The following is a 24,300-nucleotide window of genomic DNA, read 5'->3' on the forward strand; positions in this document are numbered from 1 at the left end:
GCTTGGAGCATGATTGTATGACACTGTGATGTTGATAGCCTTATAAATATCCATATACCAACTCATCTGGAATGAACATGGCAGCTAGTTTTCTGTCTCAGGCCATAAAGACAAATAGACAGACCAGATACTCTAGATAGTTACCCAAAACTATAGATTGATAAGGTAATCTTTAAATAAATGAATCACTTCTCTCTTATACCAACCATATCAGAAATGTTCTCAGAAAGGAGATGTAAGTGTTCATGCATGGTAAATGAGATCTCTATTATCACCTGGAGAAAAGAGACCAAAAATAAAGACATAAGCGAAAATATCACTTAGTCCCTCACAGTATAATATGTCGCTCTGATGTTCATTTGGATCCTTGGTGTGTACGGGGAATTTAGTATGGGGAAAAAAAATCACTATATGTAAATCTCTATCTATAACTCACCCAATAGGAATTCAAGACTTCAATTTCATGTATGATGCTTAATTGTTATTACTGTTAAGTATTATGGGTGTTAACAGGATGACATCATACTGGAGTGGTTTCTCTCTGCTTCCCAGCTTCGATCTTTGCATTTGTAAAACTCTTCTCAGATAGTCAATTAGTAAAACTAGTGATGATACCTCCATGGGAACTGCCCATTGCTAATTAGCAAATTATGTATTCATCAATTATTTAAAATGTCAAGCTATTTAAAAACATAACTAAGCAGGAAATTGCATTTTTTATAATGTGGGAAATGGTGCTATTTTAGTAATTTGGTCTGGCTCAAATATGCACAGAATTTGATTTATGAATATATGAGACATCTACAAACACAAGAGATAAGAGGCTCCTCTCAAGGGCATCTCAAGTGTCATTTAGAATTTTCTGTGTCTTAATTTAAAATGTTAAATGCCTTCATAACTAAATGTGTCCAGCTCAAACACTTTTTGGTTATAAAAGAAGTAGGAACAATAAGACAATGAATTAATAAATAATGCAATTAAGCTAAGATAAACTGCCATCTTAGTTGATTAAAACTATTCTAAAAATACCACATTTTTAATGTTTAGAAAATTAGATACAGAAAGGAGAGACTTTTAGCTAACTAGCAGAGGATTGCCTTAATATAATCAATTCTCCAAGTTAATGTGTCTTGCTATTGCATTATGCTCAATATCGCATAGAGATTTTGTGTTGGTTTTGTTTTGTTTTGTTTCCCTGTTAACTTTACAGTGTTTGATCCTAAGTCCCTTTAACTCTCAATGAAAGCAGGTGCCTGGGATAAACTTTCAGAACAGAAATGAGGTACAATCTTTGTGGTTTTGCATTATCAACTCTTCCCTTGCTTGTTGGGATGTTCTTTGTTCTTCAAATTATAGCAACATGAGAAAGTGCCTCACGTTGGTTATATACTGCTAGTTTTCTCTCTGCACAGCAGAAATCCTGCCACACAGTCATATTGTAGATGGACTGTCAGGGCTACGAATTAGAAGGCTGGCCTCTGCGTCTCTCTCCTGTGGCTTGCGATGGTTTGTAGAATTTGCCTAGCCCTATATCCTGGAGCTCAAAAGGTAAACTCGGTTCAGAAAAACCTTGCTTTACATCCTATGACTTCTCTTTAAACGAAAGTCAATGGGAACTTATTGGAAGATCCTTTTTAAGAGTTACTATGCTGTTACCTGAGATGTCTCTTTAAGTGACTACCAGGATGACACTGCCCTTTGCTCAGTAACCCAAGGCAATGGTGAAAGATAGTTCAACATGTTTAATCTAAGAGTGAATATTCATACACCAACAGGATATGGGACACCTAGTGTTATCAAAGAAACAAGCAGTTAATTTTTAAGCAGGTTTTCAAACACCAGGATTCCCAATAATTGCTAAAACTCAGAACGTTTAATAGCAGATGAATAGATATCTTACTAGTACATCATTGGAAAACCCTATGATTTATTTAAAACAAGCAAAAGCAATCACCAACCCCCAAAGTCATTCCCATGGCGCTTACCTGCTGAGGACTCTGGCTTTGGGAAGGCTGTGCCATTTCATCCACATCCCCAATGTGCACAGAGGAGGAACTGTGCTTTCCTTCAGATTGTTCATGCCTTATCTCTTTTCAGCTCAAGTTTTCCACTTACCTCTTTATGTCACGGTTGGTGCACTCTAAGAAATGTACAGCAGGAGTGAGTAGAAATGCTTGACATTACTTCAGCAGAGATGCACAGAGGTGACCAACGTGACTGATGCTCAACCCCAGGAGCCTAGGCCAGTGACCTCCCCCAAAGAACCTGGGGACAAGCATTCCTGACTGACCCATGGAGGCGTTCAGGGCTCGTTGTGCCTGACTGTCGCCATTTGTGTATGAGCAAAGGTGAAGGTCGTGTTTGTTTGGCGTTGCAATCTGTTTTGGCTTCGGGCAACGACAGCAGGCACAAGACTTGTGGAAATCTATCATCATCTGCCTGGAACTTCATATTATGTATGAGAAAATGGGGAGGGGATGAGTTCTACAGCATTTGTGGATTGCTCCACACTCATAATATTCTCTGAAAGAGTACAACTCAGAGAGATGGAAAACAGATTTTCTTCTTTATTAATTCACTCCTGAATAAATAAAGTAGACAGAGGCAATTAGAGGAAAGTGACATTTCCTTAGAGTTTTATTGCAATGCAGCCGCACATTTTGGCATTTGTCATAACGCAAATCTTTGGAAATTAGACTGAATTTCTGTGCCTGCCACAAGAAAGCTGTTTTCTTTTCTTGGTTGGTAAAACTGTATAGAAGTCATATATTGATCTTGGAGCACATACACCTTTCTCTTTTTTTTTCTTTAGTAAAGAAAGAAGTGTGAGCTCTCTTACAGGCAGTAGGTGATGGTCCTGTGACTCCCCACCCCTTCCCTCTGCATTGACTCCCCTTCTGTTGGGAGTGACACCTTCTATGATCTCACTGTAGCAAGTGATGGACTAGCAACTAATGCCCATGGCCTTGTGACAGCCATACTTTCCTTCAAGAGTGCAGTCGCTAGGGTGCATGCCAGCTCTTCTTGGAGAAATGTTGCCAAAAAATGTTTGCATTTGTTTTTCTGGGAAGGAAAGAGATGAGAGCTGCCTTGTCCACTACACACACACTCACACACACACACTCACACTTATACACTCTCACACTAGATGCTTATTCACACTCATCCACACAAATCTCACATACTCACGCATACACATACATACTTACTCAGACACACAATCACTCATACACACACACACACACACACACACCACACACACACACACACACACACACACACACACACTTCCCATTTTTAGAATAACAGCTCCCCATGTTGAATCAGGGAATCCCGGAGGTAACAGTTACCTAAGTGTTGGACAGAAACCTCCTTCACCTTTTCTCTGAGGCTTATTGTTCAAAACTAAACTCTGTCTGTTTACCCTTGATTTGTGGCAGGAGATAGAAAAAGGCTCTCTGTAATTTCCTTTGGATGTACACTCTGAAGTCTGAGAGACCCAAATCTTTAGGAATCTAAATATCACCTTTGAAGCCATTATCTCATGTTCCATGTTCACTGTGTGTCGTGAGAACTGCCTCTCACCACGATGGACTTCTCCCAGGCCGGTCCCTTCTGGGTACTTGCAAGCCATTACCCAGGTGAACAATCCCTGTTCCTTTCAACTTGCCCCTTCAGGTTGTTTCTCAAATATTTCTTTCTTTTGAAGGCTGCTTTCTGGACTCTCTCCAGGCTCCTGACATCCCCCTCAGCTCGATGACCCTGCTGGGGTGTAATGAGAACCTGCCTGGGCTGCCTGCAGGGCAGAGCCCACTCTCTCTTCCTGTAGGCTCCAGAGCTATGCCAGCATCTATATGCCAGCATCTGGCCAGGTTCCTGAAAGAACGCGGTAGGGTGTCTATAGTTTAATGCATATCCAGTGTGTTTCTGGACAAGCCTGATATCAAAATTGTTTTTCATTTTCGCCACCTTAAAAAGAAACAGAGATAAATCATCCAAAATAGAGATTAGGAATCAGTATATATGAAAGATTACGCTGGAGGATTTAGGCGGATTCTGTGACAAGGGCTTTACCAGTATAGAGGCACACGTCCAATGTCCAGAACAGTGTGTGACACTCAGTGACCTTTTGCTGACTTACCAAATATGTCTCTCAATAAATACCCCTCTCTCTATAGCCTTGGAAACAACATTTTTCTCACACAATCTGATTTTTTCCCTTCCCTGAGTCCTTAATACCTCTAAAGCAGTGAGGTGATTTGATTTATCGTACAGCGTCAGTAATGCTGTGCCGTAAAACTTTGAGAAAAGTTCTGGGCTGTCATTTAACTCCCCAGATAGTCAGGACATTTGCACATAAAACTTGTAGGAGCCTGGAGAGCATGAGGAAGGTTCAAGTCGAAGGGAGACTGAGCATATTAACATAAATACTCAAACAAGGACATAGACAGAAATTCAAATTTCATCTGTTCAGTGCCCACCTACAACTCTGAATATTGTAACCTTGCAAGGTGTGCTCCTAGTTAATTTCACCTTCAATGCATCGGATCAAGTAAAAAAACGAAACCAACAGAAAAGCTTCGGCAGCACGTTCTCTTTAGAATCCCTGTGCTACCCTTGACATAAATAGGACTTGTTTGGGCAAGACGAGGCATGCTTTCTTCCAACCCTCCATCCTGTACACCTAGAACCTATGTATTATGAGATTTCATGTGGTCAGTTGTCTGTACATTTTCAAACGCTTCCCATCCAGAAGCTAAGGTTTTGTGGTGGAGGGAGAAAACTGTGCTAGGAAGAGGAAGGAGTGAGATACGTGGTTGGGGAGAATGCACCACCCTGAGTTAATGTGGTGAACGGGCCCCTTTTCTATACTCCCTTGTTCAAGTGTTGGGCAAACCTTTTTGCCATTGCTCAGACCCCATGATATTACTCCTCTCAGACCAGGTGTGAGAGGATGGTCTGCATTGCATTTGAATCTTTACACAGCTGATTTGATCATATGCTCAGAGTTACATCATATGATGGAAATGGGGTGGAAAAAAAGAAGAAACAGAACATACAGCCAATCAGCAAAAGCTGAACTCACTTCATTAACACATAGCTTCCCACCGTCACAGAGCTTTCTCCGGGCTATGCAATAGATTTTAAAATGACTCCTATGTGTTTCATTCTGCAGACAAGTTAACCTGACGTACATTTCCAAGTATGTAGCACCCACAGGGCGCATGGAAATCCCCACTAAGTTCACAACACCATGTCAGCATCACCTTGGGGAAGGGTCTGACTGTACTACCTTCCAATTGTAAAATAAAGTGTCATGTTAACAAAGATTATGTTACAGATAAATCATAGTTATTTGTTAAAATAATATTTGCCAAACAGATTGGATCTAGCCCTGTGTACTATAGAATACATTCATGTTACAAATAGGAATGTCAGTGGTTATATTGATTTATTGCCACATATTATGGCATAGTCACATTAAAATAATACAAGTATCAAACAAACAAATAAACAGGAAGCGTATCTTATATGTGTCTCAACAATCCTGTCCAATTGTTTCACAAACAAGTCAGCTTTAATACTTTGTAGGACTCTCTATCATTACTGTTATATTTAAGAAGAAATGAGCTTGTTATTGCTTTTAAATAGAAGCCTAGTCCAGTAATATATGTAATGAAATGTGGGTATTATTTGGTTTGTACTTTTTTTTATACAAAGAACTCAGAAACCCAGATTGCTGAGAGTAAGGGCTGAGAAGCTCTGACAAAATTTTGTCATTGAGTGTCTGTTAGCTTTTGTATATTTCAGGTGGCAGAATATTTGGTGTCACTTTTTAAGGCCAGCAGCCTCATGGCCAGTCTCTCAATAACTCCCACACTGACTAGACTTAAGCTAAACATACCGATCCCTTTGCCCTTGTTCCAGTCCCCCACCCAATGATCTTGCTTTTTAGCCCCTTGGAGTAGGAGACAGAGGGTAACAAATAAGAGAATATTCTCTAAGAAGTCTTGGATCAGTTAGTTGACAAATAGGAATGAGGCTGGGTGCAAATGGACCATGAGGGTGTCCTCCATTTGACCTTGATGCCATTTCCAAACCTGTGTGTGTGTCCCTCTTCCGCAGCATCACAATTGTCAACTTAACCCACCAGGGTTACCGGTAAAAGTGGCGAGTCGCTTAAGTGTATACTCCAGCATTCCTTAATGCATGGACGGGATAAAAAAAGCCTTTAGGGTTCTTAGATGAAGTCTGCATGATGAAAACCACGTGTCCTTTATTGTCACCTCTGAGATGCCTACTGTGTGCCGGGACCTGCTGAGCGCTACCCTACCTCACGGCAGGCGTGTTCTCTACGGCCTCACCCCCCATGGGAACTTCCATTGTCCCACGTTACAACTGAGGACACTAAAGTGAGGTTGCATACTTAGTCCAAGTTTTTTGTACCTATTTAATGTCAGAGTCTGATCTCCACTGCTCAGCCAGATCAAAACTTGAGATTTGGAGGAAGCGAGACTTCTATTAGAAACCTGGCTGCATCGGTTAGTAGCTGTGTGACCTTGAAGTATATTGTTCAACTTCTCAGAGTCTGTTTTCCTATCTGCAAAACGGGGGCAGTGTTACCTGCCTTGCATGGTTGTTGTTGGGGATGAGTGAGATAACATATGTACCTAAACTCCTAGACAGATATTATCTGCTAGAAAAATCACCATTTCTTCTCCTTTCCCTTCTCGCTTTTCCTTTTTCCAAAAATTCAACTTTCCTGCTTGCTGGAAAATCCTAAGTGGGAGAGTCATTCTGTTCAGTGGTATTCCAAAGGGGCTGGGCACCGAGGGGTGGTTTTGTCTACCCAGGGTCCAGGATCACTGACCTTGTGTGGAACTGCTAGCACATGGTAATGATAAAAAGCAGACAGATGGTTAGTCGTGTTTTGTTACTGGCTTTAAATTCTCTGGGCAGTGCATGTCCATATTCCCATTGTCTGAGACACATTGGTTTCTCCCACACCCTCCTTGCACACTTGACATGATGATACTCATTATTTCTTCTCCTTCAAATAGGAAATTAGATATTCAGTTATTTACCATATAATAGGGGTTCTTCCCTTGCAGGTCTCATGTGGGTCTGGGAAGAAGTGTGAGTGGAAATTGACTAATGGCATCATTTCAGAAACGCCACCTGCTCCCTAATACTCCTCGCTCCTATTTGAGTTAGAGGATGAATGGACATGATGAGACGTTAAGGCTGCATAGGAAGCTGTGATCCACTAGGGTCAGGACAAAAGGTGCACAGGCACAGGACAAGTTTGTGTGTTGACAACTTCAGCATTGACTTAAGCTTCCCCAAGCCACTGTTTTAAATGCCTTGCCTTCTGATATACACATGTATTTGCCCACACACATGTCCGGTATCATTTTATACTCCATCATATTAATTTAAGTTTTTGTTTTTGTTTTTACTTTTAATAAAGCATTAGGCATAATCCATTATACATTGTTATACATTTTAACAACATTCCGTCTGGCCAAGGGAATGTGTGACAATACTGCTTTGTGTTTCTTAAGCAAAGTCAGAGGCAATGGAATATGTATTTTTACAAATCTTTTGAGCCCTCCTTTATTTCTCTCCAAATTGCCAGGCGTGGTCTAGTTTCGTAAACTAACAGTCATATGGGTGTGCCTGGGAAAGTGCAGCTGCAGATTTTAACTCCACTCACTGTCGCAGTTCATTTTATGTATTTTCAAACAGATCTTTAAAGTTCCCAATCCCATGTCAATTTTTTTTATTACACAATTAGAAAATAGAGACTTTGGGAGGCAGTTGAAAATATTTAGCAGCTAGATTCATTTCCAATGTCAGTATAGTTGAAAGTGAAGCTTTGGCTTAAAGTCTAGAATGCACGTTATCAATTTATGGCCACGGCTCTTGTTTGAGTTGTACACAGATAGCTACTGAAAGAGGATTAAAGGTTGACACACACTGATAACTCCATTTGAGAATTAAATGCAACGGTCGTGTTCTGCTGAGTTATTAGCAGAAGTCCACTTCCTAGAAACCTTTCCCATCATAGGCTGTAACTATTCAAACCAATATTAAGCTCTCTATAGGACCAGCCATTGAGGCAGTGCATAACATTAGGTGGACACAGAGCGCCACCTAGCGTTTGAGGTGTACTTTGCAATCTGTACTTGGGTTTTAAAAATAATTGAATCTAACAAAAGGGCTTTAGGGCAGAAAAGATATGCTGCTTGGGATTAGAAACATAATGCTTACAGAAACCCATGACAAATGTTTTTTTTTTATAATATTTGTTTTGGATCTTTTTCATTACCTAATTCTTGCAATTTTAGTTTGTCTAACTTTTGAATATACCTTTCTATTCTTTGGGGAGGGGAAAATAGATCAGAGCTAGTGATCTCTAAATGTCTTGCATTATTCATGATTTGATGCAGCCACTTTCATTAGGATTTAGGACATCCTCAGTGCTTTGTGAGTCCCTAAATCCAACCTGAGCCTTCTGGAAAGGAGATCATTATCCCTGTTTTGCAGACTGAAAAGAAAACTAGCAGATAAACCTAGGCTGGCTGAATGAAAACATTTCTTTTTGGTTGCTTTTGTTTGCCATTAACATGTTTCAAACATATCGCTTCAGACTCTTTCCTGAAAAGAGTAGTCTTCCTAACGAGTGGGTAAATTGACTCTCAACTTCAGATACACGTGGGTTAGGAAGAAATGCTTACATCATATTAATATTGGCTCAGAGCTGTACTCCGCTCTGCTCAGAATTAAAAGCTACATCCACACTGTACGTGCCTTACTCAAGAAGCATGAGAGATCTGCAGTTTCTCCACCCAGCTCACCTGCTCTTTCTCAACTCTGTGCTACCAATAAACTTCCTTCAGCTTGTAGCAACTTCTTCAAATAAAGTCGATTTCCAACATGGCTTTAGTTGAGGGCTTATTATGTGCGTGGCATGCACAGTGTTCAGAACATTATACTATCTAATTTTATTCTCACAGCCTACATGTGCAGTAGGTAATATTGCCCCCATTTCACTGATGAGAAAACTGAGGCCAGAGAGTTTGTAAGCTGTCTTATAGCTAGGAAGTGGCTTTATGGACATGAGGTGTAAGCCCAGGTGGTTCTACCTACTAAACCTCTGCTTTATTTTCTACCAGAAACAGCTGCCTCTCTGAATTTTCTCTCTTCATAAAACTCACCTTCCTTCACTTTCATTCATCCACTTATTAGTCTTTGACCTTTCAGATCTTGCCTTTTAACTTTTCTAGATTAAAAGCTAAATAGCAGAAGGTCAAATTCAACTAAGACTTCCATGGAACAAAACACCTCCTAGGATCAGAATCTCTAAGGATGAGGTGGGTTGGGAAGGTAACTTCCGGGAAGAAGCTAAATGTTGCTCATTGGTTGTATTGTTCTCTTGTAGACGGTGGATTAGTGTTGTGAGAAGTCGGCCATGCAGGGGCGTGTGTGCGTGTGTGTGTGTGTGTGTGTGTGTGTGTGTGTGTGTGTGTGTGTGCGTGTGTGTGCATAAGCACTTGAGCACATCTAACTCTTTCTATGTTCTAGAAAAAAATACACCCCCTCGCACACATGTACTCGTTAATACCAGCTTCTAGAGTAGCGCTGTAGATTTTTAACCAGCGACACACAAAAGTCAAATAATGTGTTCACCAAGATTTATCGGACTCCTGAGCTCCCATGGCAATCCTAGGAACAGACATTCTAAAGGGGAAAAAGAACAGCCATATTGTCACTTCAAAGCGTGTGTTTTCTCAAATAAAGGCTGCATTAGAGCTAGTTAGTAATCCCTGGCTGTCAGCTGTTTTGACAGGGGTGATATTTGGAATGCTGCATTTAATGACTTCCTTCCCAGAAAATGAGGAAGTTATTTGAAGGACCAAAAAGTGTGAGGAGTAATTTTATCCAGTCCAGTCAACTTTGCATATGAAAGGGGTAGAGGCTTTTTCTAGAGAAGCGAAAAGAGTTAAAGTCACTTATCATTCAAGATACAACCTAGGAAGGAACCCACTGTGTGCTGTCACTTGTCTGATATAAACCTAAATCATGAACAGGAACCCGTTATAAACGTCTTACATTGGAAGCACATTTGTGGTCCCTTTCCTGGGGCCTCCTGGAATTTCCAGGAATTTTGGGTTCTACATCTACAGGAAATGAAATAATGAATATGAAAGTACATTTTAAATAGAACGTTGAAGTGCTTATTGCCAGTGATTTGTTTATTTTAACACCTAGGCTCTTTTAAAAAAATATTTTGTTTGAACAGTGACACGTAGGGCACTGTGTCTCACCTCTAAGAATCATGGTGCATTGGGGGACACAAAACCAACCAAGGAAGGGGGAGCAGAGAAGGGGGCAGCTGGGGCCGCTCCAGCAGCTTCATGACACGGCTTCTCTCGGATCCACACTTTGTCTTGCAAGATGACTGTGAAGGTTGATGATAGGCAGTGTGCCTCACCCTTTCCCCCAGCCCAGTCTGCAGGCTCTCACTCTGTCCCCAGACATCCTCCACACCAACAAGCGAGCGATCAGTGTTGATGCGTCCCGGCAACACTCTGTAAGTTGGCCTGTTGCCTACATGATGAAAGAAGCTTGGGTTCCAAGGCCTGTGTGACCTGGCCGTGGCCTTCCTGTTCAGCCTCACTACCCGACACCCCCTACCTGCTATACCCCATGACTTTCCATATACCCTCCGTGGTTCTTTCTCACTGTCACATCCCCCAGAGATGGCCCCAAGATTTGCCTAACACTCAGTTCTTCTTGGAACACCCTGCCTAGTTCTGGGATCCTGGCAAACTGTTACTCATCCTTCCAGTGTAGGATCACGTGTGTTCCCCTCCCCGCTGTCTGTGAGGCCGTCCCAACCCCAAAGCACGTCTCCCTTCTGCCTGCCTCCCCTGTTTTGTATGTACTGCTTATACTTGTAAATAATCTTATTTTTGTATTAAAGGAGAACATTGTCTGAGGGATGTTATCCTCTGTTCTGTTACCCAGAAAAGTAGTTGGGGACAGGGCAGGTTAGATCAATTCCTTTACTCTCAGTTTTTAGTTCACAGAAGTGTACGGACAATTGCGAAGGGAAGGAGATAACATGTCACACTTCTCAAATATATTTGACCACAGAACCCCTTTTTCATTTTTCCAAGGAGGGCCTCTTTTGACTTTAAACTACAAATCTTTGCATTAGACTGTAGGTTCTTTGAGGGCTGGGATGTATATTTTCATCTTGGAAATCTCTAGTTGTTTTCGTGCATATTGAATGAATAATTTAATTAATGCTAAAGGTGGAAACACATAAACATCATATGGTAAAACTGTTATAAGAATTTGCAGACGCATTTGGGCTCCTGACAGGTGGCTGGGCACACAGCCACCACAGGTGCCCACCTCAGCCAGTTAATTAGCTAGTTTTACTGTTGGTGGCAGATGAGAGACACATGTTAGAGAATTGAAATGCAGGTGCCATTGAGAAAGGTAACACGATGACTGCAATTCACTCTGAAAGGGAAATGTCTATGAAACACATTCATAAAAATGGATTTTTTTTTAGAGCAGCTTTATTAACAAGAGACATTGTGTATCCTGGGGACCACTTTAGAAAGATAAACTTTAATGATGCAGGAATATACTTAGGACAGGACATAAACTGGGTTGGACTGACCTTGACCGTCAGTCCCTAATAGAAGTGAGTACGAAGCCTCTCCCCATAAATAGTTCAATGTATAATCATATCTTTTGAAATAATACAAAGCTCACATGACTTCTGTAGTCTGAGGCCCATCACATTCAGATTCTGATGTGTGTGGAGTCCCCCCCCATCACTGCCACCACAACCACCAGGCATTTCTCCAGCTGGGTGTCTGGCAATTTCACTCAAGTCTGACACCGACTACCTGGAGCTAGCGCCAGATCCCACAGGTGAAAGGCTCAGTCCCATAAGACTGTCCCCACTTCAGATGCTTATCCCAAATCCAGGTTATCACCTGTGCTCCTGACCAAATGGCTACAAATCAGAGGTTCCCGAGACTCTTTCTTTGGGTTCAATTCATCCGCGAGGGCAGTTCACAGAACTCTGAGAACATTTTATTTCCTAAATCGCCGGTTTATTATAACTCAGGAGCAGCCAGTTGGAAGAGACACACAGGGCAAGGTGTGGGGAAGAGGCCTGTAGCTTCGTGCCCTCGGAGGGCCCCACTGTCCCTGGATCTCCACAAGTTCACCAACCAGGAAGCTCTTCCAACCCAGTCATTTTGCGTTTCAATGGAGGCTACATTACACAGGCATAATTGATGAGCTCATTGGCTATTGGTGATTGAATTCAATCGCTAGCCCCTCTCCCTTCTCCTTAGGTCAGGGTGGGTGGGACTGAAAGTTCCCATCCTGTAATCACAATGGTTGTCTCCTTTCACAACCAGCCCCCATCCTTAGGTACTTTCCAAACGTCACTCCATTGACATAACAAAAGATACTTTTTATAGCTCTCAACACAGAAAATTCCAAGGGTTTTAGGAGCTCTGTGCAAGAAATGGGGGAGAAGACGGAATATACAATATATTTCTTTTTATAAATCATGCTATCACATTCTATATCTATTCTGCATAACTTCATTTAGAGTTTCTCTTTACACAATTTTGCATACGGTTATTGCGGCTGAACACTTCATTTTTCTCTCTTGCTTTCTCTCTCTTTTTATTCCATTGTTTTGTCCCAGATTTGTTGGGCAGATGCCCTAAATACAGGAGAACTTGTCCCTTGAGTGACTCAGTCCTGGTTACACGCCCACAGAATTTCTAACACTACTCCTGTAGCCAAATTTAAATACAAAGGCAAAAAAGTTAAAAAAAAAATTTTTTTAAGTGTGAAAACTCTCCGTGACAAAGAGCTATTTGCTACTACAATATATTGTGTTAAAATAAAATCTACCTACTTCCATGCCGCCCTGTCCATCTTCTCAAAATGAGTCACAGGAGGGAGACTGAACACAACTTATTAACTGTATAATGAACTGCGTGAAGATTTCCCAAAGCTGACAGAAGAGGGCAGCATTTTATCTTTTCCTACCTTTAAAAGTAGAGGGATATAATAATCTAGGTCCCTGAAGAAATGAGTCACTGGAGGCTGTGGCTAGGTGCAAACTTTCTAAGAGGGATTTGATAACTTTACATGCCACAGCTCTGCAAAGTCACCTTGGGCCTGGGCAAAAAGATAGTATAGATAAAATTCATTTTGGGTTATTTTACCTTAGCCTTTTTCTAAAACCTCCATGCTCTGAAATCACTTACCTCACACAGAATTATCCAACCTTTGTGTCCCATGCCCCCGTTTGGCTTACCACTTCTTGCACCACCAAACCAAATAATAACAAGTAACATGTGGAGCTGTCATTGCTAATAGCTAAATGTGGAACGGTCATTGACACTTTGAAATATTTAGCATTAGTACTTTAGAGTCTGTGAGTTGCTTTCACACAGTCACTCAACAAACTTTCATTATCCACCGGATAAGCACCAGATTTCGGACAGGTGCTCAATGTTTTATACAAACTCCTTGAGTTCAAAGGAATTTCAGCCTAGCAAACACACACACACACACACACACACACACACACACACACACGCACACGCACACACACACACACACTTGCAGTTAGTGTAATTAAGAGAAGAGTACAAAGAAGACAAAGAGATGAACTCTGTAAGCTTTGAGGGATATCATTGAAGGTGATCAAGCATGATTTTATTATACAAGAGGAAGTGACATTTGACCAATGTTTTAACAGAAGAGGGTGGAAGACCATTACAGGCAGAGGTATGATGAGGCACAAAGCAGAGGCACAAAAAAACCATACAATTTGGGCAGAAAAGCAAGCACTTTGGCATTACTGTAGGAGTAACAGCTGTTGAGGTGGGAAACATTGGAAGAAAATTGTAAGGGGATGCAAAGCAAACGCTAAAGTTCTTGAAGAATTAGGTACCACAAACATGATCATTATTATTATTCACATTTTGCAAATAGGACAAGTGACCCAACTGAAACATGCAACAGAAATTTGCTGAATAGCTGTTTCTTTATAATTCAAACACTACCTGAGATCATCTCACTTAAGCCTCAGGTGAAGGTGGGGGTTACTGTACATGAGGCCCTTCCTTGGACAATTACCATTATATTAAAAAAAGGGTAAACCCAAATGAATTCGTTAACTGGTAAAACTTCTAAGCGCTTTCATTTGTTTCTAATTGTTTTTATTTTGAAATTTTTCAAGTGACACAAAAGTTGGAGTTGGAGATTTAGCATACCTTTTAAACACACACACACACACACACACACACACACGTGCATGCACAGGCAAGCATATTTTAATTATGGCACTTTATCTCTAAATATTTAAACATGTATCTCCTAAGACCAGAGACATTCTTTTCAACAATTACACTCAAAAAGCAGCCCAGTAAATTATAATGATGCTATGCTATGGTCTCATATGAAGCCCATTTTCAAATCTCTACAAGGGTTCCAAAACGAGGCCTCCTCCCGACCTGGGATCCAATCAAAGACCATATCTCACATTTAATTCTTATCGTTTTTGTCTTAACCGCTTTTCATCATGACTGTCTCTCAGCTTCATTGATTTTTCAAGATACTGAAAATTTCAGAGTCCAGGACCTTTTGGATCTGTTTTCAGATCACCCTTAGTGTGATTTGTCTGATGGTTCCTGTGTGGTTAGATTTCAGTTAAACGTTTTGAGCAAGGAGAATATGTGCGCAGGCTTTATCGAATCACGTGGCACGTGGTGTGCGTTTGTCTCATCACTGGGAACGTGGCGTTTGATCACTGACGGCTGTCTGTCCACTCGAAATACCCAGAGGGAAGGCCCGTGAAGGCTGTCTGAAAGCCTCTCCACCACAGGATCAAACAATTCAGTAAATATATTATGTCTCTTGTATTTTCTTTCAAAAAAGAAAACAATGTCTGTTTGTTTCATCAGTTTCTAAATAGATTTGCCTTAACATTTTTCTCATGACCAATAATCTTACAAATCATAATCATTATTCTATTCCTCATGAGAAAACTGGACAACAAAGGTCAAGTGAAGTCTCAACTTCACACAGTTAGAAATGGCGTATCTGGGACTTGAACCCCTTTCTAGGAACTCTAGATACAATGTTCTTTCCTGTACACGTCTGGGGCAATCCCCTGGGTTATTTTAAGGTCAATACCTACTGCAGATTTTTATACCGTCTATCACCACGAGAGGGGGGAAGAGGACCAGAAATCTTCTGACAGTGACCCAGTCCAATGCTGGGACATACTTACACATGTATGAATAAGCAAAAACAAAGCCATTTTGTCCCAATGGGTGCCCCCCGTTTTTGTTTGCTAATTATAGGTTAAAATAGAAGTAGATTAAATATGCACTGGCTGCAGACCTTATCGAATAAGATTAAGGACAAGTATAAATACCAGCAAACTACAAATGCGTGTATGCCCCCTATTTAATTTATAGTGAGGTTTTAGGCAATGACCTGCAGTTGTTTGTTTATAATATATATTACCTACCTGAAAGCATAAAGCATAGTACATGTACTTCTGGAATGGGTATTAATTATTACTATTGTCTATGAGCCTGTCTTTTTCAGAGAAAAGATCAAAAGTCATTATGAAATGTGAATTTGGCATTTATTATATGGTGTTGTTTTAAAATTGAAGCCCCAAATAAGTATTGTCATATTGACCTACCATAAAATAAGATATCATTATATTTCATCCATCCTTTAAGAACTCATTCCTGCCCCCAAAATATGGGCAAAGCTAATCTTTACACTCACTGGATTATAAAAGCAAACCCCATCTAGAGACATAATTAATTATCGACATTATTAATTATCCAAAGCAACAGTAATAATAAAATAGTATGATTACTGTTTTTACTATTCATTTAGCATATTTAGTGGAAAAAAAGAAAAAGCAACACAATCTTATCACGTCAACAGGTATCTAGGAGGTGCTGGGCAGACCTCAGTTTGGTCTATACTTTAAAACTCACTGGAAAATGCTAAAATGAATAACATAAAAAAACCCAAAACTTCATTAGTATTTAAAGTGTTAAATGGGGAAAATGTAAAGTAACCTTCAGTTCAGTAATAGAAAAGGTATGATTATGTTAGACTTCAAAGAGAAAAACGTTTTTAAAAAATAATTTTAGTTCTGTCCCATAGTCTGATGATGTGCAAAGGTGAAATGAATAGACACTTATTCAGAAATCTCTCGTTGTTGAAGCCAGTTTGAGCATCACCTGTGAGAAGGGTAGGGTTGGTGGGAAAGCACGTGGAGGCCAGAGGGCGCAGACGCACCTTAGGTGAAGGAAAGCTCCGCTCTCTTCAGATGAACGTCTTCCCTTTGCTCGCTCCGGCCAGTTCACGCACACCCTCCGCTCTGAACAGTAGGCCTCGTTATTTGTGGGTCCAGCTTTGGAAGGATTTATGGGTGCGCCACGATGAGTTCTTCTGACCAAATCCGTTTTGTACAATCGTGCTATATGGTTCCCTCTCTGTGGCCTTAACAAGGTACACAGATGCCGAGGCATGAAGGATAAAGACCATCTGGTTCTCATCTCAGCAAAAGAGGCAGGTTTAACTAGAGGAAATGGGTGCATGCTGGTGTATAAAGTATTTTTATTAGACCTGAGAGTGAAATCCTGGAATGCTTTACCGGGAAAGGTCGTGAAATCGTCTCCTTGGAGACTTTTAAAACCTCAGCAGAGTCCCGAATTGGAGAGGTGATCCCAGTGTGGCTCTACCTCAAAGGATCGTAGATGTGTCTTTAGGCCTTTATAAAAATAATTCTATAGGAATTTTTAAGACGTATAAAATAATGGTCATAATTACAGTGTGTGTGTGTGTGTGTGTGTTCCCTCCTATTGCCACAAAGGGGCGCTATTGACTTAGTTTAGCCCTTGCCAGAAAAGGCTTTCAGTATTTTCCCTAATTTTCCTACAGTAGGCTCTAATAATAATCCAAAAAGTTTTGTATATGTTTTGGAATGACAGAGATCTGGGTTAACGTCAATTTTCCTAATTTTTTTTTTGGGACTCTTCATAACCATTTCTTTAGCAAACTAAACACGAGCCTTGCAGTATTACCATGAATCAATAGCGAGCTGTGCTTTTTCCAGGCAGCGGTAGGAGCTATGGGCATTAGTGGATCGAATGAATGTCTTATGCTATGGTCATGTGACCTTTTGGGTACTAGAATTCAGGTACAATTAGTAGGCATGCAGGATAGTCAGAAAGCTCAGCCTCCTTTGAGACATGCGATGTGGTAAAGCAAGGACAGTTGGGGACATCAGCAATATAACCTCCTACGCTTTCATTCTTCGTCAGGGAAGGCGAACATGCCAAAGGGATCTCCTGCCATCTCTGTTCTCACTCACTCCCATCCCCCAGGCCCCCTGAATCGTGGGCGGAATGCAAAGCAGGACCTTCGGCTGAACCAAACTTGAGCTGAGGCTCACAGATCCGCTGTGTGAAGAGCAGAGGCCCTGTTCAAGGCTGAGGAAGTCAGGAGAAGCCACGAAGCGTAGGGTCTTAGCTCTCTTGAAATGGGGGACAGTTCAGTCTCCGTAATGAGCTTTGTGCTCTGAGGGTTGCTGGATAGAGAAAAGAAGCAAAAGCAAAGGAAAAGCTTCCATTTTTCCTAGCAAGTTTTTGACGAAGAGACGCTATCTTGAAGAGAGTGTAACTGGCACGGAGTTTGGGCCTTTGAATATATATTAGGTTGTGGTATGTAGATTTGAGGTTTAGTAATCATTCTGACACGGCATTTTAAGATGGGCTATGTATTCTGGTATTTACACATGCGAAGCTTTGTGAAGTTCACATAAAAATAGCCTGAGAGTTTATTAGTCCCTCTCAGAAGTTTATGCCCCTTTATCTGGAAGCTTTGGTGGGCGTTGGGGAGGGTGAGTGCGTATGGAACGATTGGCAAGGAATATTTGTGTTCATATCTGCCCCTTGGAGCTGTTTCTGATGAGCATGCAGAGGGCAGCCATGAGTTATGGTATGATAGCGATTCTCGGAGAAATGAGAGATTTGCAAAGTGAATCAGAGCAGGGGCAGCTGGAAAGCTGCCCTTAGTCCAGAAGCATCGCCCTATGAGCGTGATGCCTGACCTGTCACTGCTCTGTTGAATTTTCTCCTTTCTCCATTTGAAGTCAGGAAGCCCCGCCATATTTGCCACTAGTCAGTTGAGAAGTGGAGCATATGTTCCATCCCATACCCCAAAACTGATCTCCTCGCAGGCTGTCCCCAGAGCAGTATGTTGAGAGAGAACCAGAGGTTGTATTTGGTCCCAGTGGGCGTGTCCTGAAGATATGTTCATGTTTGCCCAGGGCACAGGGGTCACTGAGGTTCAACGAACTCAAACAAGGGATATAATCTGGAAGTTATATTTCTAACAACATACTGATTTTAGAGTAGATCTTGTTTTAGCAAAGTGAAGGGCAAAACTCTAGTCTTATGTGTGAAAAGGACAGAAACGATGGGATTCTTAGTTTCTATGGTAAAATGAGTGACTATACATTACTCACTTCTCAAATCATTTAAATAATTAAAAAAATAATCAAATGATATTTTTTTCACAACCCCCACAGACTACATGAATGATTTTCATCACTCATTGTTTACGAATGGTGAAAGGGTTTCAGTGGCTCCTCTCAAAACTTACAACAAATTAATGGCTTCCATTTTTGGAGGTCAAGTTCTTTAGGACCTTTTTCTAAAATTTCATGCAAAAGAGACACCCTTTCCTTCAATTTGTACGATTTCATTAAGAGAGTAAAAATAAAAATAAAGACCATTTGCTTTTTTCGAGAATATTATATATTTTTTTGAATTGCATGATTAGGTGTGAGATGTAAGCTTGGGGGTCCCGGAGGAATCTCAGTAGGAATATATTAATTTATGAAATGCATCGCTCATGACCATGGTGAGATCGCATGGAACTGTGCAGATGTGCAGAATCTCTGGGTGTAATCCTAGCTCAGTTGTGTTCTTGCTGAGTTCCGTGGACAAATGGTTTAACCTCTCTGACTCAGGTGCCTTACCTGAAAAATGGTAGTAATTAAGATGAGCTGTAATTATAGTCCTGAAGAGCAGAGGAAAATGGTAATTTATGATAAAATGGGTTTGACAGCATCATCAGTTTTGTTATGATTTCTCAATCCCCGAAGGACAATGAATAAATTATTTTATTCCTATTCCAGAAAGATATTAAATATATTGTATGAGAAACTTGGCAAATATGTTCAGGGAAAAACGTAGCTTAACAAGTATGGACATAATTACAGATTGCTGTAGGCGGCATGTTCTCATTTTTGAGGAATGCTTTAAAAAAAAGCAACTACTTTATTTCAGAAAAAAGTGTGGAAAAGAAAATATGAATAACACTGTGTAATTTGAAATCATGGTCTTAGGGAAGAAATAAAACAAGTAAGTGAGATGTATTGTGCTAATCGTAATATATGCTACAGAGAGTGCCTTGGTGTGTTTTATAATTTTGTTTACAATGTTCATTAGAGCGTTTGATAAAATTAGATTGAATTAAAGTAATTGTATTTACCATAGAATGTGACTTAAAGCAATATTTAAATATCACAAACACATTGATAGTACATTTTCATTTTCAGAGTGGAGTTTATAATGGTTTTAATTCCTTTTTCAAATCTATCGTATTATTGACTTTTATCTTTCTTCTAATTTAAGAGAATCCCCTAGCGGGTAGAAAGATAGTAGGTTATACAATCAATCAACCAGCCTTGCCTTGAAACTTCCTGTCCTTCACAACCCAGCTCTGGAACCTCAGTTTTCCAGCCTGTGATGTAGCCATATTCTCAACTATCTTAGTAAATATAAGTGGACATGAGAGGCTCTATAAGGCAGTTAACACAGCCTTGAATGTGCTGTGATGTTCAGTTTACCTCTGGGGCTTTTCCCTTGTTGCATTAAGTCCCTCCCACACATCCATGAGCGTTTGGATTGGTCAGCACAGCCACTCATGAGCTCCAATCCTTCCCGGCAGATGGCTAATGGCGACTTCTACAGGTTGTTTCTGCGAAGTTTGACAAAAGAAGTCTCTTCCTTGTTAACTAATGAAAGATATCTCTAGCAGAGAATAAAGTGTTGTTCAAGTTTAGAACTTTGGTCACAGCTCTAGTTTTGCTGTATAGAGTTCAGGAGTGTGGAGTTGATTCTCAGACTTTGTTACACCAGCAAGGATGGTTTGCAATTCACTCTTTAGGGTCTATCTTAATATAAATGCCAACTATGGCATCACTTCCTGCATTATTCTACTAGCAATAACTTGCCTTCTAGAGTTCTAGTGCTTAATTTTATCAAGAAGTTCATTTTTTGTGTTTTTCTTTATTTAAGGAATTGTACGGTGAGCATAAATCTTTAAATAACAGAGATAGAATCATATATTTATATAACTATTATAAGGATATGATAGATTTCATTGACTCCACATAATCAAATTGTAATAGAAACTAGTATTTCTATTTTATAAAATGAAAAGCTGAAACCGTTCATAACTTCCCTAGTGCCCCTTCAATGCAGTTCTATTACCTGAAAACTGGAAATGGACTATAGGCTGTTAAAAGACTGGGTTTGTTTTGTAATTCTGAACCCACACATTCATAAACAAACAAACAAACAAAAATGCTGTAAAGACATTGTCTGACCACCGTATTTTATCACATTTCCATAATCAGATAGATATGTATCCCTCCATAGACATCTTTTTAAAGATAGGATGCTAGTTATTGGAAAGTATTCTAATCTGTCCCACCCCTAGGTCTGGCTATTGTTAGAATACAGGTTGTCCAATAGCAATATCCTTCCTCATGCTTTGTTTGCTTTTTACTTTTGTGATTAGGTATTACTTAGGTGTGTAACAGAGCTACTGTAACAGGTACAACCAGAATTTTAGTGCTTTTTATTCCTTAAAGAAAATATTAGTCACACAAATGCAGCATGAATGTTCCTGGTTGATGGCGGCTCCCAGTTGTTGGGCAGACCTGGGCCCCTCCCAGCCTGTGGCTCTGTCATTCTTGAGAACATCTGAGCCTCCTGTTGAATCTGCTGTCTGAGGCTGACAGGTGAGGGGCAGGGGGAAGAGAGAGAGCTTCACATGTTAAATACTTTGTTTGTCCTGAGAGACACATAGCCAGAATCCAGCCCCTGCATAACTGCAAGGTAGTAGGTCCTCAGTATGTAATTATTGTAGACGTAAATGCATAAATCATGGCAGCAGTGATGCTGCCAAAGCCGGGGTGGGGGGGGGGAGATATCTCTGAAGTGTCTAAAATCTTAAGACTTGCCGATGGCATTCAGAGAGGAGCTGCACAGCTTTGCCGATTCTGGAGTTAGAATTCCCCGGCACTGTGTCGTTGGGCAAGTTATTTAACTCCTCTGAGCCTCAGCTATTTAATCTGTGAAACAGTATGAAAAAGAAAATGAACAGTTCTCAGTCTCATGCTACTTTCTAGGAACAGTGATAGATACACAACATGAACTATTTGTAATCTCATTGCATTCACACAACTATTCCAAGAACAGAGCCACATGAGATAAGACTTAAAAATGGGGGTTATGGAGTTAGTTCACCTGAGTGCAGATTCTAGCCCCGCCTACGTATCTGCTCAGTGATTTGGGGCATGTTTCTTACAGAGCCTGAGTGGTTCTTCTATGAAATGGTGATGGCACTATTGACCTTCTAAGACTGGTGCGAGGAGTAAAGAAATTAGCATGTTTAAAACATTTGGAAGAGCACCTTGCACATTACCTGTGCTCAATATATGTTTGTCATTGTTAATATCATTTTCAGCACCTCAATTATCATTAGTACTACAGGGAAACAGCCTGTATTCCTCTTTGAGCTTTGGAAGCTCATTGAAAGAGGCAAACCCTCCAGTCATAGTAGGTATGATCTTGAACATGAGAACTCTTCTTTCTGAACCAACTTAGATAACCGTTTATGTTGGTGTCAGAAAAAGTTCATGAAATATTGGCCTTGAGAAAGGTATTCCAAGAAAAATAAAATGTAGGCTCTTTTCCTACATTTTCCACTGTGGTCCTGAGGATAGCCATGAAAAATGACAAGGTCTTCCATGAGTAATGTATGAATTATCCTACTCGAATGCAGCCAACACATTTAGAATTATCTTTTTTATTGGCATGTGTGGATAGCCATGGGAAGAGCAATTATAGTGGGGAGAAGACATAAAAGTAATAATAAAGTTTTTTGGCCACCTCAACTCCATTTGAGCCCACCTAGTAGCTGCAAACTATTACAAAACACTCATGTCATCCTGCTTCCCCCTATCTTTCTGACTTTTATTTTTTCCCCCCACTTGTATTTTGTTTTGGAGTGGTTTATCAGTCTGATCTTGGTGAGAACAGGGAGGGGAGAAAGTGTGTCCTTCTAGTTTTTATGAAAGTATGGATTTCTGAAGTTGTGTTGGTTACTTCTTCAGGTTCTGAGAAACAGCCCAGAACCACATATCAAAAAGGATTCCTTGAATTTTCAAAAGGAATAGGCACATCACACCTTCAGACATCTAGCCGTCTTGACTGAGAGAAACCATCTCTTGATTTGATTCAGGAATGGAGCAGGCTGACATGAGCTGAAGGAGTCCAGAGTTCTTGTGAAGGCGTCATAGGCAATGAGACAGGAGAGCGAATGTGGCCATAAAAGTCTGTGTGTTTCAATACAACCTAGGCTATGGCCACAGAATGCTCTTGACAGTGGGTGCCCTTTGACGTTTCTCGGCAGGTAAGTGACATGATGAAAGCTTTTCTTTAGGAAGAAAAGTCTACGGTAGTAATTGTGATCCCTCTTTCTGCTCTTGTCACTGTTCCCAGCATCATCTCTCTGTTGACCCTCTTTCCCCTGAAGCTCCCAACTGAAGTGCTTTGTGATGAGAAATCATATCATGACTTGTGAACTAGGGAAGCATGATATGGCTGAAGCAGAGAGAGGATCCTGGAATAATTCCCAGCAAGGACTTGATGGCTTTAAATAGTAGCCTTGATTCTATTTCTGAGCATAAGTTGGTCCTTATGTATGAATGGGGTGATACTTGGAAAGGTCGGTGCTGAGAGGGCCTGTGATGGCAGAGCCATTTCCTAGGTAAGGACTTCAGTCACTTCCAGGCTAAAAGGGTGTATGCTTGTCATAACTACAGACGCGTTGTGAGCATCGATTTACAAAATATATTTCTAAACTACCAACCATCCTCAATGGTTATGACAGTATCATTGAATAAAAAATCCTTTCTGGTTTTCAAACCTGAGAAAACTATAGCAAATTGCCCTCACGAGAAGTACAATAGCAACAGATAGGAGCCTTGAATTCTGGGATTGGATTTCAGGACTTACGACATGCAGCTCAAACAGAAGCCTGTGTTAGGTTTGTCTATGGAGCACAGAATCCCGTACGCAGGGCCAACAGTGAGATGAGCCCATGGCACCTTGTTTTCTGCTGCTCTGAGGGATGTCTTCGAGGGCAGTCAGTAAGCAGCCTGGGGAGCAGGAGAGAAGAAAGCAAGATGGAAGACATAAGGCAACAGGAAAAGGGCCTCTGTGTTGAATTCTTGACTAGATCGTGGGCTCCAAGTAAGCTGCTTCCTCTTAAAGCTGATTTCGGTTTTCTCATACAAAGTGTTCATTGTTTCTTGCCTTTCCATACTGAGCCCAGGAAGATTCGGATTGATTTGGCAAAAAAGGAAATGTCCAACCTCTTTGGAGGAAATCCAATTATAATAAGAGCACACTTAATTTCTGGTCAACATTACAAGGATGATTTTGACTACTGCGGGGGTAAGCGCTGATTCGGAGTTGGGATGAAAGGCCTCAAGCTTTAGGTCAATGTGGCTCGACTTGGAATCACAGGATGAAAGGAAACGTATTTAGACGGCACAGTTAGGCAGGCACAGGCCCCAACGTCTGCAGCTGCCTAGGAGGCATCGGAAATGAGCACTTTCTCACTTTGATAGAATCCACAGTACAGAACATATTTTTCTACTCTATGAAAAGTTTCATTACCAGCGAAATGAAAAATGACAACTGGCACTTTGCCGCAGCAATGCGTTACAGTGGGGACCAGGATGAACTGAAACGACAAGCCTATTTAAAGAGGAGGGAGCAACCTCAGCTCCAGACAATTGCTGCCACGTTTCTCTGATTTTTCACAAAAAGCCAAAGT

At 40.8% G+C, this 24,300-nt stretch overlaps 1 protein-coding gene across 1 annotated transcript in view; it reads left to right on the forward strand.

Moving 5' to 3' along the window:
- Positions 1-24,300, forward strand: part of NYAP2 (neuronal tyrosine-phosphorylated phosphoinositide-3-kinase adaptor 2) — a 64,772-nt gene that overhangs the window by 20,322 nt on the left and 20,150 nt on the right. The gene's annotated exons all lie outside the window — the stretch shown is intronic.

This window comes from Hipposideros armiger, unplaced genomic scaffold (genome assembly GCF_001890085.2).
Source record: "Hipposideros armiger isolate ML-2016 unplaced genomic scaffold, ASM189008v1 scaffold_514, whole genome shotgun sequence".
In the NCBI taxonomy this organism is placed as follows: Eukaryota; Metazoa; Chordata; class Mammalia; order Chiroptera; family Hipposideridae; genus Hipposideros; species Hipposideros armiger.